The sequence below is a fragment of the Arachis duranensis genome, chromosome 4 (genome assembly GCF_000817695.3).
Source record: "Arachis duranensis cultivar V14167 chromosome 4, aradu.V14167.gnm2.J7QH, whole genome shotgun sequence".
NCBI classification, from domain to species: domain Eukaryota; kingdom Viridiplantae; phylum Streptophyta; class Magnoliopsida; order Fabales; family Fabaceae; genus Arachis; species Arachis duranensis.
Genome location: NC_029775.3, coordinates 19,775,050 through 19,793,559, shown reverse-complemented (window position 1 = coordinate 19,793,559; position 18,510 = coordinate 19,775,050). Strand labels below are relative to the sequence as shown.

At 31.4% G+C, this 18,510-nt stretch overlaps 1 long non-coding RNA gene across 1 annotated transcript; it reads left to right on the top strand.

Annotated features, from left to right (window-relative positions):
* The first annotated feature begins 3,080 nt into the window (after positions 1-3,080).
* Positions 3,081-10,964, top strand: LOC107483677 (uncharacterized). Its single transcript, XR_008008587.1, has 2 exons — positions 3,081-3,180; positions 10,685-10,964. It is a non-coding gene; the product is annotated as an uncharacterized LOC107483677 (long non-coding RNA).
* Positions 10,965-18,510: the final 7,546 nt, after the last annotated feature.

Below are 18,510 nucleotides of genomic sequence, written 5' to 3'. Positions count from 1 at the left end.
TTAGTTTTAATGTAGTTTTAATATAATTTTGTGATGTCAAAGTTAAATAATTAACGGAATGTCTTACATGATAGTAGTACAAAAATAAGATGGATAATTTGGAGAACAAATAAAAATTCGAGAAGCACAAAATGCATCTGTATATTTATTTATTATTTTTTTTACAATTTATTTTTTATAGAATTAAGGAGAATGATAAATAAATGTACACGATTAATTTTGTGCCTTGAGAGCTTGTACTTGTTCTCTAAATTATCAATTTTATTCTTGTACTATTGTCATATAGGATATTTCGTTAATTATTTAACTTTAACATTGCGGTGGACTATATTAAAATTAAATAAAACTTTTTTAGATTCAAATATGACATTTTAAATTTTAAGAACCAATTATTGAATTTATTTTTAATATATATTTTATATTAATAATTAATTTTAATGTACACTTAGTTTAATTATTGGGGTACCTTTTTTCTTTAACCGTGTGTTGAAGGTTAGAGATACGTCTTTGTGTGGTTGTTAGCATGAAAAAGCATAAAGACAAACTTTACTAATTATTAATGACGCGTTTATATTAATAACAACAGAGATATAAATTCACTTTAATTTGACATGTATGCATTATTACATATCATCAACATAAAATAAATTCTTTTAGGGTATCTTTATTGGATTTTGAGAATTTTAGAGGGAACAAAATTAAATAGTTTTAGAAGATTAAATTATTCTTGTTCGTGAATTTCACAAGTTAAGGATTTTAACTAACGTTTATTTCTAGAGATTGAGATTGAGATTAGAGGAGTGAGGCTTAATATTATATTTAATGTAATAAAGAGAGATTGAAACTAAAATTTTAATTTTGAGTTACAAAATTTTAGATCTTTTAATATTTTTAAAAAATAGAGACACACAAGATTGAAATTTTTAGAAATTGAGATTGAAATTTTAATAATATTTCTTTTAAAAAATACTCATTTAATTTTTTAAATTTTAAATATATCTCTTAATCTCTATATTTATCTTAAACTAAACATAATATTAAGACATAACTCAATTCAATATATTTTATACCAAGCACAATTTAGGGACTTAATTTAGTCTATCTCTTAATTCAGTTTTAGTCTTTTAATCTCAATTTTTCTTGCCGCTTTAAAAATATTTCTTAACCCTTCAAAGTTATCTAAACTTTCTATAAGTTTTTTCAAATTGAAAATTTTGTACGAAATTTAAAATGATAAATATTAAGAATTAATACTCTTAATAAAAAATAACAAATTTAATTTAAATATATATGCAAATCCAATAATATATATTACTTGTCCAATTCTTCCAATCAACTTTACCAACAAACTCTCTCCATGGCTTCTTAGTTCTTACGCAATTTTGTACGTATTATGTAAGGGAGACAAGTATGTTTCTATTTTTTTTTTCTTTTTTGTTTGAAATCCACTCGACATAAGCCGTGTGTAGAATCACAAAAGGATCTTGTGATTAATATGCCTCGAATAAAAATAATAATAAAAAATAATTAAATAATAATATATTTAACTAAATTAGTTGATATAATCATTTTAACTAAAATTTTCACTTAAAAATATTTTTTCATACGAAGAGTAGGTTTCGAAGCAAGAATCAATTTTATCCTTCTACAAGGTTTGTGCAAAGTTGCATTGCAAAACCGTATGGAGAGTGAAATTAAGAATTATACATATAATATTAAGTACACATATCTGAGCTAGAAATAGTGAATTTTATTTACCAAAATACACACGCTTATTATTATTAAGTCAAAATTTATAATTATCAATAAAAATATAACTTTATTCTTTTTCATAATCTCTGAAAACTGTATATCGAAACCTAAGAGATTGTACCTATTATATATAGAAAATAGCGTTAAACCCATCAAATGCGTAAAGAAAGTATTTAACTACTCAAAAAGAAAAAAAATAAAAGAAAATTACTAAAAGCTAAAGGACCAATAAGGCAAAAAAAGATCAGTAGTGCTCTCTATTATCGTTCTTGGAAAGAATAAAGGCGTGAAATTAATAACTTCAATAATTATTACCAAACTTTGTTGGGACTTGTAATATTTCATATTTTGGGTCTGTGTCATATATACAATTAAGGTAAAAGTGATACCAAGGAAAACAAGGAAATTGATCCTCTCCAGTTTTTTCAACACTTGACAAAATACAGTGTAATCTCTCACCTTTGATTTTAATAGTGGGACCAGAAATAAATAAAAGAGAGAGTGTGGTGAATGATTAGATTAAACACTGCACACCATCCAGTTTTTTATTCACTGGAGAGGATCCACTCCCGAAAAACAATTACACAAAATATACTTAGCGCTTATGCATAAAAATTTACTGACTCCTTCAACTTCTAACAACAGTGTATACCCCATTAAATTAGTAAGTAATTAGCTAATAAATTAATTTTTAATAAAGGAGATTAGAAACATGAATATTATATCAAATTAAGATAGAGCTCATCGAAACGAGAAATTTGACACTAATTTCGAAGAAATCGGTGCAACATTGGACCGAACGGGTCAAACCAGTCAAACTAAGTCCAAACCGGGCCCGTGGGCCCAACCGGGCCAACCCTTAAATGAACCCAATGTCCTTCATTACCCCATTATAGCTGAAGTAGCATTGCAGCAACAGGGGAGAGGAGCGAAGGAAAATTCCCCGTAACCTTACGTTGATTTTAAATCACTGTAACTCCTCCGTCCGAGCTCCGATCGCGGCACCGTTTATGGCCACACGACTACCGTGTCGAGCTCTACATTTCTACTGAAACAATTTCATAGGTAAGCCATTAATCACTCTCATCCACTCCTTTCCCCCAATTTTTGAAAGTTTTGTATGGGTATTGAATTTCTTTACTTTTTGATGTTTTAGGATCCAATTAGCTTGAGAAAAACGTTCACTCTTACTTATGTGAAGCTCAGGTAAGGTGAGGATACCATAATTCTATTTTAATTTTATTGAATTTGAGCTTTGGGTATTAAAATAGGTGTATGTGTGTTATGAATGTGTATTAGGTTGTGAATAAATAATTGGAGCTTGAAATTGTGAATATTGGAACTTGGAGGAAGCTGATTAGTTGAATTTTGAAGGGGTGCCTTGGTTTTAAATAATTTGCTTTGGTCGTTACGTGGAAATCGTCCAAGGTATGGTTTAGGTTTCTTGCATTTAATATATAATGTTCTGTGAAAACTTAGGCTAGATGACCATAGGATAAGTTGGAATGTAGGAGTATATTTAATATTTAGTAATTTGTCGATGAATATAATTGGTTGAAGTTTATTGGATAATTAGTTATTAATTTTGGATGGTGAATGTTGTTATGTTAATTTGGAGAGAATCATGGTTGAATGTTGTTGTTGATGAACATAGTTTGTTAGGTACTTGTTGATTAACTAATAATTTGGTGAATTATTGATTTGAGGTATTTTGTGTTAGAAGCCTAGGATTTGTGAACTATGATCCTTAGTAGAATTTTGGTTGTTGGATTTGAATATTGTATGAGTATAATTGTTGATCTGAGGTAGATTTATTGTGGTGACTGATATGATGATGAGGAAGGGTATGTTGAATTGAAAAGAAAGCAGGTTTGGACCCGAAAAGGGTGGCAAAGTCCGAGTTTTAGAGGAGATGCTGCCAAATTTTTATAAAAAATTAGAGATTTTGTTTATATGATTATTTAAAAAGATTTAGATTCAAAGGGTTATATGATTTGATTTAGAGTTATTAAGAAATTGAACATGTTTTAAATCTGATTTATTTAGAAAAGAATAAATTATGTTTTGAATTGGAGCTATTGATGAACAGAATGGGAGGCGTGATAATGAAGGATAAGGATTGAATATGATTGACGTATAATGATAAATGATATGCGATTGAGAATGATGTGGATGTTGATGAATTATAATTAAATTATTTATATGGCTTATGAATTTGAATAATCTGAGATACGAGATTCCTTGGATCAAATGTCGTGGCTTGCCACCACGTGTATCAGGTTGAAAACTCGATACTCTGTTGACCCTACGACGTAAGTGTGACCGGGCACTATATAAATTCCCGGGAATGTTACCCCCATTGAGCAATATTGATTATTTGAGAAAAATATATGCATAGACTCTTGGGGATGCACATCGGGGGACAGTCTAAGGACAATTCAGACTTGTCGGGTTGGCTGGATAATCGACAGATGAGCCTCATCAGCCATAGGATAGGCATGCATCATATGCATATTACTTGAATTACTTGCTTGTGTATTAACTGGGTGTGCCTAAATGTACTTGCCATGTTAAATGTATATTTGTTATCTGCAGTACTTGTAACCTTTTTGTGCTTGCCTTTGTCTGTTTAATTGTCTGTGAAAATGCATGATGGAGTTGGAGGTAAGGAGGAATGACAGAATGGGATTTAGATTTAAGGTTAAGTTAAGTTAGGTTTAAATATCCTTAGTAAACCACCTTTTATGGCTTCTACTTAATACTTTAAGCTCTATAATCTGAGTGTCGGTGTTCTAGGATTGCCTCTGGCATTCCCAGGACCTTATATATTATGTGTGTGGCACATTTACCATACTGAGAACCTCCGGTTCTCATTCCATACTATGTTGTTATTTTTCAGATGCAGGTCGAGAGGCATCTCGTTAGGCGTCTGGACTCTTGAAGCGGAGATATTCTCCGGCCAGTCTTGACTTCGCAGGCTGAGTCAGGAGCTCGTTATTTTGTATCTTTGACTCTCTATTCCTGTTTTGGGTTACTTGACACTTGATAGCTGTAGCTTTCTTTGCACGCAAGTTAACTCCTTTCTCGAGCGTTGTGCTTTTATATTCGCGATTTTTTTTATTTCCTCTATTCTTCAAGGCTCCTAGCATATTATAATTCTTCTGCTATTATGTGTACTCATTTTATTTTAGAGGTCGTAATACCACACCACCTCTGTTTTACGGCTTAAGCGTAAAGCTTAGTGTGGTAGGGTGTTACATTATGGTATCAGAGCAGTTCGTTCCTATAGAGCCTGAAAGACGGACTGATTGTACTTCCGTGCATTCTCTGTATATGTGTTTATGTGCTATTAGGATATCTGATTGATATATATGGCATAAACGTTTGTGAGCATGCATTTGGAACTTAAAGCATTAGACCTGCGATATTGAGACTGATCAACTTAATATCACTTGTTTGGTGTGTATAAGGACCAGATGTCGACTCGCAGACGCGGTCGCGGGCGAGGTAGAGGTAGGATAGGCATCCTTACTCCTAGCCCAGTAGGGAATGATCCAGTAGACTTTATGACTGCCCTGGGAAATATGGCTGCAGCTATGCAGGTGACAGCCAAGGCACTTGGTAATAAGATAAACCATGGTAATCACGGGAACAATAATGATGAGGACGGTCCTATGACACTTGCTACATTTCTGAAAGTTCACCCTCCGACCTTCAGGGGAACCTCAATCCCACTGATGCAGATAATTGGATTCAGGCGCTGGAAAGGGCGTTACAGGCACAGCAGGTTCCTGAGGAGTAATGGGTTGAATTTGGAACTTATCAGTTGCAAGATGAAGTTCAGTATGGGTGACAGGAGACACGATGTATCCTGCAGGCAGGTGACGCTGTGATAGTTGGGAGATTGGTTATTTAAGAACCAGTTTTGCTTGATTGTTCTGAGAAGTCAGTACAGTTTATGCCGGAATGGTCAGAAGTGCTGGTTGTGGTGAATAATTATTATTTGAATTCTATGATAGTAAACTGTTCTGGAACTGGATGTCAGGGTGTTATGTTATTAACTGTGGGAGTACCAGGTGATGATCAGAGTTTAGAGCAGATTCCGGTTGTATGTGAATTTCCAGATGTGTTTCCGGATGATATTAATGAATTCCCCCCTAACCGAGAGGTTGAATTTGCAATTGAGTTGGTACCTGGATCTGGTCCAATTTCAATTACTCCTTATAGGATGTCGCCTTTAGAAATGGCTGAACTGAAAGCTCAGCTGGAAGATCTGTTGGGTAAGCATTTTATCCGACCAAGTGTTTCTCCGTGGGGAGCGCCAGTGTTACTAGTAAAGAAGAAGGATGGGAGTATGCGATTGTGTGTCGACTATCGGTAGTTGAATAAGATCACTGTGAAGAACAAATATCCATTGCCTAGAATCGATGATCTAATGGATCAGTTACAGGGTGCCGGTGTGGTTCTGCGATTCGGATATCATCAGATAAGGGTTAGAGATGAGGATATTCCGAAGACTGCTTTCAGGACGCGTTATGGTCATTATGAGTATACAGTGATGTCTTTTGGGTTAACTAATGCCCCGGCAGTATTTATGGATTATATGAACAGAATTTTTCGATCGTATATGGACAAGTTTGTTATTGTCTTCATTGATAACATTCTTGTTTATTCTAAGACTGAAGAGGAGCATGCTGATCACTTGCGAACTGTGCTGCAAATTCTAAGAGACAGGAAGTTGTACGCTAAGTTATCTAAATGCGAGTTCTGGAAGAGTAAGGTGAAGTTTCTCAGCCACGTGGTGAGTAAGCAGGGAATAGCTGTGGATCCTGCTAAGGTGGAAGCAGTGATGAATTGGGAGCGACCAACTTCAATGACAGAGATCAGGAGTTTCTTAGGTTTGGCGGGGTATTATCGCAGATTCATTAAGGGATTTTCACAGCTCGCCTTACCTTTAACTAAGTTGACTATGAAGGATACGCTTTTTATTTGGACCCAGGATGTGAAGAGAGTTTTTGAGCATTAAAGCACAGACTGACTAGTGCACCCGTGTTAGTATTGCCTGAACCAAGTGACCCGTTTGAAGTGTACTGTGATGCATCACTGAAGGGCTTGGAGTGCGTTCTGATGCAGCACCAGAATATTGTAGCATACGCCTCACGGCAATTAAGGCTATGAGATGAACTATTCGACACATGATTTAAAATTTGCTGCTGTTGTATTTGCTTTAAAGATCTGGAGGCACTATCTCTATAGTGTTAAGTTTCATGTTTTCTCATACTATAAGAGTTTGAAGTATCTTTTTTAGCAGAAAGAGTTGAATATGCGTCAGAGGAGGTGGATGGAGCTTTTGAAAGATTATGATTTTGAATTGAATTATCATCCAGGAAAAGCGAACATTGTGGCAGATGCTTTGAGTCGGAAATCTTTATATGCAGCTTGGATGATGCTACGAAAGGAAGAATTACTAAGGGCATTTCAAGGTTTGAATTTGGGAATTAGAGAAGAATCTGGAATCCTATGTCTGAGTCAATTGCAGATTTCAAGTGATTTTAAATCAGAACTTCTGAAGGCTCATCAAGATAGTGAAGTGTTACGTAAGGTATTACCAGCTGTTGAACAGGGAAAACAGTGGAGAGTGTCAGAAGGTCAGGATGGTTTATGGAGGTTCAAGAACCGGATTATTGTGTCTAATGTTGGAGACCTGCGACAAAGTATCTTGAAGGAAGCTCATAAGAGTGGGTTCTCAATTCATCCAGGGAGTACTAAAATGTATCAGGATCTGAAAGTGATGTTCTGGTGACCAGGTATGTAGAATGATGTGGCATTACATGTATATAAATGTTTAACGTGTCAGAAGGTTAAGATTGAGCATCAGAGACCATCAGGGACCCTTCAGCCTTTGGAGATTCCACAATGGAAATGGGAGAGTATCGCAATGGATTTTGTGATAGGTTTGCCTAGAACCCGATCTGGTTGTGATGCTATTTAGGTGGTTGTGGATCGACTGACAAAATCGGCTCACTTTCTTCCTATCCGAATAAGTTGTACAATGGAAGAATTAGCCCAAATGTATATTAAAGAGATTGTCAGATTGCATGGCGTGCCTTCTACTATTATATCTGATAGAGATCCCCGTTTTACATCAAGGTTCTGGGGAGCTTTTCAGCGTGCATTTGGAATTCAGTTAAGTTTGAGTACTGCGTATCACCCTCAGACAGATGGTCAGTCAGAGAGAACTATTCAGACCTTGGAGGATATGCTAAGGGCTTGTGTTTTGGACCAGCCAGCGAGCTGGGATCGGTATATGCCATTAATAGAATTTGCTTATAATAATAGCTATCATGCAAGCATTGGAATGGATCCATATGAGGCTCTGTATGGCAGAAAATGTCAATCCCGTTGTGTTGGTATGGAACTGGAAAAAGGAGTTTATTAGGGCCTGAGGTGATAGCTGAAATGACTGAGCAAATAAAGAAGATTCGTAGTCGAATGCTTATAGCCCAAAGCCGCCAGAAAAGTTATGCTGATCAGAGGCAAAAGCCTTTGGAATTCAAAGAAGGAGAACATGTATTTTTGAAAGTTACACCAACCACTGGAGTGGGAAGAGCTATTAAAACTAAGAAACTGAATCCCCGTTATATTGGACCGTTTGAGATTCTGAAGAGGATTGGGCCAGTGGCTTATAGAATTGCCTTACCGCCATATCTTTCGAATTTGCACGACGTGTTTCATGTGTCTCAGCTTAGGAAGTACACTCCTGACGCAAGTCATATTCTAGAACCAGAACCAATCCAAGTGAGAGAAGATCTAACATTTCCAGTGATTCCAGTGAGAATTGATGATACTAATATTAAACGATTACGCGGAAAGGAAGTATCATTGGTAAAAGTGGCTTGGAGTCGAGCTGGTATCAAGGAACATACCTGGGAGCTCGAATCAGATATGCGAAAGGACTATCCACATCTCTTTTCAGATAACTAGATTTGAATTTTGAGGACAAAATTCTTTATTAGGTGGGTAGGATGTAAACCCCGGTTAAATTAGTAAATAATTAGTCAATAAATTAGTTTTTAATAAGGAGGATTAGAAATGTGAATATTATATCAAATTAGGATAGAGCTCATTGAAACGAGAATTTTAACACCAATTTCGAAGAAAACGATTTAAAATTAGACCGAACGGGCCGAACCGATTGAACTGGGCCCAAACCGGGCCGTGGGCCCAACCGGGCCAACCTATAAGTGAACCCACGCTCCTTCTTCTCTTCATTTAAGCTGAATCACGTTGAAAGCATTCAGCTCCAGAGAAGGAAAGAAAGAAACACCGAACCCTTACGGTGAACTCCGAACGCCGTATCTCCTCCGTTATTGGAACTTGGAGGAAGCTGATTAGTTGAATTTTGAAGGGGTGCCTTGGTTTTAAATAATTTGCTTTGGTCGTTACGTGGAAATCGTCCAAGGTATGGTTTAGGTTTCTTGCATTTAATATATAATGTTCTGTGAAAACTTAGGCTAGATGACCATAGGATAAGTTGGAATGCAGGTGTATGTTTAATGTTTAGTAATTTATCGATGAATATATTTGGTTAAGTTTATTGGATAATTAGTTATTAATTTTGGATGGTGAATGTTGTTATGTTAATTTGGAGAGAATCATGGTTGAATGTTGTTGTTGATGAACATAGTTGGTTAGGTACTTGTTGATTAACTAATAATTTGGTGAATTATTGATTTGAGGTATTTTGTGTTAGAAGCCTAGGATTTGTGAACTATGATCCTTAGTAAAATTTTGGTTGTTGGATTTGAATATTGTATGAGTATAATTGTTGATCTGAGGTAGATTTATTGTGGTGACTGATATGATGATGAGGAAGGGTATGTTGAATTGAAAAGAAAGCAGGTTTGGACCCGAAAAGGGTGGCAAAGTCCGAGTTTTAGAGGAGATGCTGCCAAATTTTTATAAAAAATTAGAGATTTTGTTTATATGATTATTTAAAAAGATTTAGATTCAAAGGGTTATATGATTTGATTTAGAGTTATTAAGAAATTGAACATGTTTTAAATCTGATTTATTTAGAAAAGAATAAATTATGTTTTGAATTGGAGCTATTGATGGACGGAATGGGAGGCGTGATAATGAAGGATAAGGATTGAATATGATTGACGTATAATGATAAATGATATGCGATTGAGAATGATGTGGATGTTGATGAATTATAATTAAATTATTTATATGGCTTATGAATTTGAATAATCTGAGATACGAGATTCCTTGGATCAAATGCCGTGGCTTGCTACCATGTGTATCAGGTTGAAAACTCGATACTCTGTTGACCCTACGACGTAAGTGTGACCGGACACTATATAAATTCCCGGGAATGTTACCCCCATTGAGCAATATTGATTATTTGAAAAAAATATATGCATAGACTCTTGGGGATGCATGTCGGGGGACAGTCTAAGGACAATTCAGACTTGTCGGGTTGGCTGGATAACCGACAGATGAGCCTCATCAGCCATAGGATAGGCATGCATCATATGCATATTACTTGAATTACTTGCTTGTGTATTAACTGGGTGTGCCTAAATGTACTTGCCATGTTAAATGTATATTTGTTATCTGCAGTACTTGTAACCTTCTTTTGCTTGCCTTTGTTTGTTTACTTGTTTGTGAAAATGCATGATGGAGTTGGAGGTAAGGAGGAATGGCAGAATGAGATTTAGATTTAAGGTTAAGTTAAGTTAGGTTTAAATATCCTTAGTAAACCACCTTTTATGGCTTCTGTTTAATAGTTTAAGCTCTATAATCTGAGTGTCGGTGTTCTAGGATTGCCTCTGGCATTCCCAGGAGCTTATATATTATGTGTGTGGCACCTTTACCATACTGAGAACCTCCGGTTCTCATTCCATACTATGTTGTTGTTTTTCAGATGCAGGTCGAGAGGCATCTCATTAGGCGTCTGGACTCTTGAGGCGGAGTGGTTACTGGGATATTTTGTTATGCTATGATGTATATATATGTACTTAGCTTTCTCTCCGCATGACTTATTCTTTTTGATCCTCTTAGAGGTTTATGGAGAGGCAGGATTTTGTTTATGTACATTTGGGTTTTGGATATGTATATATATGTATATATGTGTGTATATTCTCCGGCCAGTCTTGACTTCGCAGGCTGAGTCAGGAGCTCGTTATTTTGTATCTTTGACTCTCTGTTCCTATTTTGGGTTACTTTACACTTAACAGATGTAGCTTTCTTAGCACGCAAGTTAACTCACTTCTCGAGCGTTGCGCTTTTATATTCGCGATTCTTTATTTCCTCTATTCTTCAAGGCTCCTAGCATATTATAATTCTTCTGCTATTATGTGTACTCATTTTATTTTAGAGGTCGTAATACCACACCACCTCTGTTTTACGGCTTAAGCGTAAAGCTTAGTGTGGTAGGGTGTTACACATTCATACTTTCATCATCGGATTAAGGATAAATTTCATAGATAAATGAATTGAGAAAAAAAAATTACAAGATGTCCTAAAGTGAAATTGGTTGCTTTTATCATTGTACTAAGGATAAATTTTATAGAAAAATGAATTAAAAAAAATTATAAAATGTTCTAAAGTAAAATTGGTTATATAGCTATTTATATATTTATGTAAATTGAATTAATTGAATTTAAATTAACAGAGTAGGATTAAATTAAAATAAGTAGATTTGATTTAGTAAAAAAACGCATCTGAACTCATACAGTTCATGATAAATCCAAGCAAAAGAATTTGATTTATAAAAAAAGAGCAATAGTAAATCAATACAATATGTTTCGATTTACTATAGACAGTGTTTCAAACAAGTCGTATCTATTTGATTCGAATTATTATTGTAAGGAAGTATGATTTTTTGTGAAGTTACTATTTAGACAGTACTCCAAATAAATCATATTGTGGAATACAAAATTAATAGATTTTTTGTGATATAATTTATTTAATTTAAGAGGTAATATCTCAAATGGTCTCTGAAATTTTTAACTTGCTTCAATTAAATCTTCCATTTTTTTAAATGATCAAACATATCTCTCATTTTCAGAAATATGAGTTTTCATTAGTCTAAATATTATCAGTCATTTTAACGTTATTAATGTGTGCAGTTAAGTGTCAACTTGCAGTTTGCAATGCTCAAATTGAGAATTAGGACTTTATAATTATGTATGGACCAATTTGAGCATTTTAAACAAATTTAGAATACTAATTTGAGTTAAATTCATTGTTTGTTCACGTTAGCTTTTAGCAAACTGTTAAGTTGGCACTTAACTGCACACATAAGCAATGTTAAAATGGCTTATGATATTTGGACTAACGAAAACTCACGTTTTTTAGAGTGAGGGATATATTTGGTCATTTTAAAAAGTGGAGGATTTAATTAAAACGAGTTAATAAATTTCAAAGACCATTTAGAGTAAAAAATAATTTTATCTAATACAAAAAAATTTAAAAAAATAAAATAAAATTTAAATATAAATATTCATATACTCAAATTTTAAATAAAATATTTTAAATAATTAAAATTTTAAAAATTAAAAAATATATTTTATTTTATATAAATAATTTTTTTTGACATATATGTGCCTGTTAAAAATAAATTAAAGAAATTTCATTAATATTTTGTTAGTTTATTATTAATTCTGTTTATATAAATATACAAACAAGATAATTATATAATAAATTTTATTTTAGAATATTTATATAATTTTTTTTCAATTCATATATATATATATGTATGAAATTTACCTTACCAAACAAACCCCAACGTTTGTACAATATGTTGAGATTTTATAATTAAAATCTGGAAGAAAAAAAACAAAAGAAAAAAACCAATAATATAAGGTTTGTAAATAAGATAATGCATGAAATTAAATAAAGTAAATTGGCATAAAAGTATTTTAATTTCTAGCACTGCTGCACTGGAAGCGACGAAGCCCGAATTACTAGACTTCTGGGACAACTACAATTTTACAAAAGGAGGGGAAAAGTAATGCATGCATTAAAAGAACGTGAAAAGTGAATCACATTTAATTTGGAAAAAGTAAGACATGCATGTATATATATGTATATTGAGTATTTTTATTTAGTCGAATTGTGATTAATATTGGAGTTTTCTGTTTCAGCTGACAAACACGGGGTCCCATTAAAATATAGAGAAGGAAAGATTGAAACAATCACAAAGATAGAAAATGCAAAGAAAAAGGGGTAAAAAAAATTATGATAGCTTCTGTGTAAGTTCTGTAGCAGTGATGAAAGGAAATTTTTTAGGAGAATAGATGAATAATTTAAGGGTGAATATTCATCATAATTCCTGGTAAACTTTTCGAAAGACTTCAAAGTCTCGACAAAAAATATATATATTTTTTGGCTTTTGATATTTAATTTTGTGGGATTAATTAATTTTTTTGTTAATAATCTTTTTTTAGAATATATTTATGTGATAGATTAATTATTAATATATTTTTTATTTATATTTTATAAATAAAATAATTTAAAGAACACTAATATCTATAAGTGAAGCTTTGTAAATGGCTTAAAAAAGGATTGAATCTATGACCTCTTTTTTAAATTTTTTGCTATTGCTTTTGACTCGACTAGGAACTTAGTTGTTGTTTGGTGTGTCAAGATAAAATTTTAAAAGATAATTTTATTTTGTCTCTTCACGATGTGATCAGGAACAAAGTAACTTTTTAATTTTGGATCTGAGTCATTCATCAATACTTTGGCTTTAAGTTTTGTTCTTGGCCCTTGATTTGTAGTAGAGTTTCATAACCTCCATTTTTTTCAAGTTTTCGTTTGGTGTATGAAGGAGTAAAGCATCTTCAACAAGCAACAATGAAGTACAAAAAAATTATTTAAGCCTTAACATTTGACTGTCTTCTAAATCACTATAATCACTATTATAATTATTATAAATACGATTTTTTTTATTATTTAAAAGAAAATTATAATAAAAAAAGAGTATTTTTGAAAAACAAAAATAATTTTAACCATAAGACAAAATAAAATATTTAAAATAAAAAATATTTTAAATTTTAACTATAAAATTAAGATTTAGTTCAAATAATACTAAATTAGCACTTTAATTTTTTTTTTCTTCTTAAGCTTTTATTAATGAGTCTTGTTAGCTAGGTAGCTAATAGTTTTTTTTCATTTTTGTGAATATATATACTTAATTTGTATATATATTTTTTCTTAATCAAAGATTAGTATTTTTATTCATTGATATGCATAAAATTACAAATAGAACATCTTAAGTCAACAAATTAAAATTGCAAAAAAGAGATTCTATAACAGAACTCGATAACAACCAACACTTAAGATTATAATTCTGAAAAAAAAATAGAAAATAAAATTATTAATACTTGAAAAAATATCCTCCAACTCTCCTTCATTTTCTTCTTTTTCATAATGAAAAGTTTGCAACGCTAGAGAAAGAAGGAAAAGCAATCTCGCTATATAGGCGTTTGTTGTTCCCAGTGAACTCTCGATCTAGAAGTCATATGTGAAGGTTTGTGTTTTTGTGTAAAATTATGTACGTGAAAAAAAAAACACTGAGAAGTGAATATATTTTTTTTGTTGTTTAACACTGAAGACACTTTGCGTTAACCCTAAAAAGTGCGTAAGAAATAGTTGATTCGATTCTTTGTCGTTATTTAGAATATTTTGTTGAGAAAAAATATATAATATCTTTTAGAATAAAACAACAGAGGTGACAGACAATATTAACAAATCATTCAGCAATTTTAGGGATTGAAGTGGATTGGTGGCTAATTTCTGTTGTTGTCTATAGCATCTTTGAAGACAATATAAGAATAGTAGACCACTTTTAAATACTACTTTTACATGTAGTAATTCATTGACCAATAACAGATTCTTAAATAAATCTCATATCTACGTTGGATTAGTTTTTAACTTGTGGATTAAAAAAATCTGTTTATTTAAAGTAATAAATAAAATACCAAAATAATTTTTTTGTTGTGGATGTAGGAGCACATAACTAATCCATCTCTGGTGCCACATAGCCTGTAAAACCAGGAGCACGATCTTCTCCATAAGTGATGACAGAGTTCGCCCATGGAAAAAGTTACTTTCACTGCCCTAGAATTTTAATTTAATGATACTACAAAATAGAAAGTACTGTACTATTTGAGATGTACAAAAAGTGATACATATAACTTTTTTGGAAAGAGAATTGGCCGAACCTCCTAGGTTAAAAAATTAATTAAACGAATTATATTTGACTATTAAAATCAGTTATTAAATTAATTATATAAAATATATATTAAAAATTAATATTATATATATTTATACATGAATACATAATAATTTATTTAATAACTAATTTTAAATATATGCAAAGTATTTTTGTTTGAATATTAGGTTAAAATAATTTACTATTCAAAAACTAAAAAATGGTATCAATAATTTACTATCTGTGTGTATTCTAAGTTAATATTTTTAAAATTTGAATGATAAATTATGGATAAATCTGTTTTTACCTTATACTAAGATTCTTTGAAATAATCAAACTCTAAATATTTGATACACAAAAATTTGAGTAAACTATCAATTCAGCTCCTGAGTATTTTTCAAAATAATAATGCGACCTCTCAAAATAAAAACGATCTACTTTAATTTTTATCCTCTACTTTTGTGACAAAACGGTTTTTGTGGGTATTTTTTCGTCAACTTTAAACGAAAAACTCTGACGTGTCAAGTTTAGAAATGGTTATTTTTAAACAAATTGTATCTAATTCAGATTGGTTAGAAATTTCTTTGTTCTTATTCCACAAACAATATCTTTTTAATTTTTTTATATATTATATTAATATTTTTCAATAAATTATTGAATATATGATATAATAAATACAAACTAATTAATAAATTATTCAAATTTAAAAAATATTATTTATTATGAAACTAAATAAATAATTTTCAAATATAATTTTTAAATACATATAAACAATAAATATTAAAATTCGATTAATACATTATTAATAATAATCTTATGAGATACTATTAGTATTATAATCTAAATAATTTTCACAATAAAATATAAACTAATGAACACATCATTTGATATATAGTAAAATTTTATTGAGTAATAACAAATTTAATTTTTTTTATCTCTTTAATTTAATCTATTAATAATATTTTTAGTAAAATATATGTAAATTTAATTGAATTTTAGTATATATTATCAGTTAATTCATATTATTTTTATATTAAAAAATCTTTAGGGTTAAATACGATTTTGGTCCCTAACGTAGAGGTCGAAAATTTATTTTGTTTCCAACCTTTTTTTTACTACAAAATGGTCCTAAAGGTTTAACTTAGTTTTAAAATCGTCCTTCAATACCCCCTCACCTCTTCTTCCTCAATATTAACCAGAAACAGAAGTAGAAGCGCAAACGCAGGAACAAAAACAGGCAAAAGCAGAAACTAGAAGCAGAATAACAACAATCAAACAACAACAATCAGCAGAACAACAACAACAACAACAACAACAACAATAACAATGAATAATGAAATCAGAGCGATAGCAAAAATAGAACCAGAAGCAGAAGCAAAAGCAGAAACAAGCAGAAGCAAAAACAGAAGCAGGTAGAAGCAAAAGCAACCAAAGCATCAACAACAACAATAGAATAAAAGGAATAAACAGAAGCAGCAACAACAACAACAACAATGAAATCCTTTAAATCTGAAAAATTAAAGAAAAAAATTGAAACAGAGGGAAAGGGTTGCGGCAGTGGTGAGAGAGGAGGGCTGTGGCGGTGAAGGGTGATGCAGTGTTGGCGGGCTACAAATCGCCATGAGGAGGGTGCTGTGGTGGTTGGCGGCGCTGTGGAGGACTTCGTTCCTCTCTTCTCTTTCTCTCTCCCTCTACTCTCTCCTCTCTTGCCGTTAGTGTATGTGTTGAGGAAGAAAGGAGCAGCAGCGACGGCGTGGAGTGGCTGCGGCAGCTTGGAGCAGTGACCTTTTCCCTTTCCCCTCTTCCCCCTCTTCCCTGGAAACACCCCCCGATTCTCTTCCCTTGTCTCTTTCTTTTTATTTTATTTTATAATTGTTTAGTTAGGAATAATTTGGTAATAAAAATAAAAAATTTGGTAAAAAAAGACGATTTTAAAACAAACTAAAATCTTTGGGACTATTTTGTAGCGAAAAAAAGGACGAAGATGAAATAAATTTTTGAACTCTATGTTAGAGACCAAAATCGTACTTAACTCTAAATATTCATCGATTTGTAGCCTTATGAGAATATGTATTAATAATAGATTAATAATATTATTGATACTTTGAGTTTGTTGAGTTTATAAATAGTTTTCAATATATATATAACTCATAGTGTATTTTACTGTAAAGATATCAAATAGAAGTATTAATTTAGTTTAAAGAGAGAAAAAATTAAATTTATTATTACTCAAAAAAATTTTACTATATATCAAATAATATGTTCATTAGTTTTTATTTTATTGTAAAAATTATCTAAATCATAATACTAATAGTATATCATAGGGTTATTATTATTATTGTATTAACCATATTTTAATATTTATATATTAAAAAATTATTTATTTAGTTTTATAATAAATGATATTTTTAAATTTGAATAATTTATTAATTAGTTTGTACTTATTATACCATATATTCAATAATTTATTAAAACTTAATATAATGAATAAAAAATAATTTAAAAAGATATTTTTTAAAGAATAAGGACAAATAAATCTCTAACTAATTTGAAGAGATAATTAGGTCTTTGTCTATTTCTGAACCTGACAGCGTTTTCCGTTTAGAATTAACAGAAAAACACTCACAAAAATTACGTTGTATCACGAGGACAGGGACCGATTGAAGTAGATCGCTTTTATCTTGAAGGATCGCATTATTATTTTAAAAAATGGATAGAAACTGAGTTAGTAATTCACTCAAAAAATTCTAATAGTATGTACGACGAAAATAAAAAAATTATAAATTAAATTGGAAAGGGAAATAACCAAATAAAGTAAAACTGTAGTTGGTAAAAGGAAAGCTGTAAACCACTTTGATTGAATTGCCTTTGGCAAAGCAAGTAATTAGGATGTTACTTTTGATATATCGTTTTCATTTGACATTCTCATTATACCCATTCTTTCAAAGCTTTGATTTCTTCGTAACAAATTAAAGTGATAAGATCCCATAATAATAATAATTAATTAAAAAAAAGTTGTTTGCAAATTCCTGTCTATATCTCAATACCTAAGGAGAGCAAATGGATTCAGTTGATGAGCTAACAACCGAAACCATAAAGAGAAAGGAGAGTTATAATAGAAGCAGGGGAATGGTGTTATATCTAATATATGTAATAAGGATGTTGTTTCTTGATTAATTTGTTGTCTTTGTTATTAAATATTAGCTCTCATAAATATTTAGTTGTCTTTGATGGCAATATTAAAGGGATAACTAATTATCATCCAGAATTATTTTGTCGTTTTTACCTTTTTTTTTTGTAGGTCGGGTTGTTGTAAACTATCTAAAGAAAAAATAGTATCGAATTAAGACAAAGAATAAACTACTATTTTTATCTACGAAAATTAAAACGCTGACATATCTATCTATAAAAAAAGAAATTATCATTTGTACCTATAAAAAATGGTTTTTATAAGTAAAATTATCCAAACTCTAAAAAATTAAAAAAAATCTTAAACTATCCTTCTCTCCACCACTACCACTATCATCTCT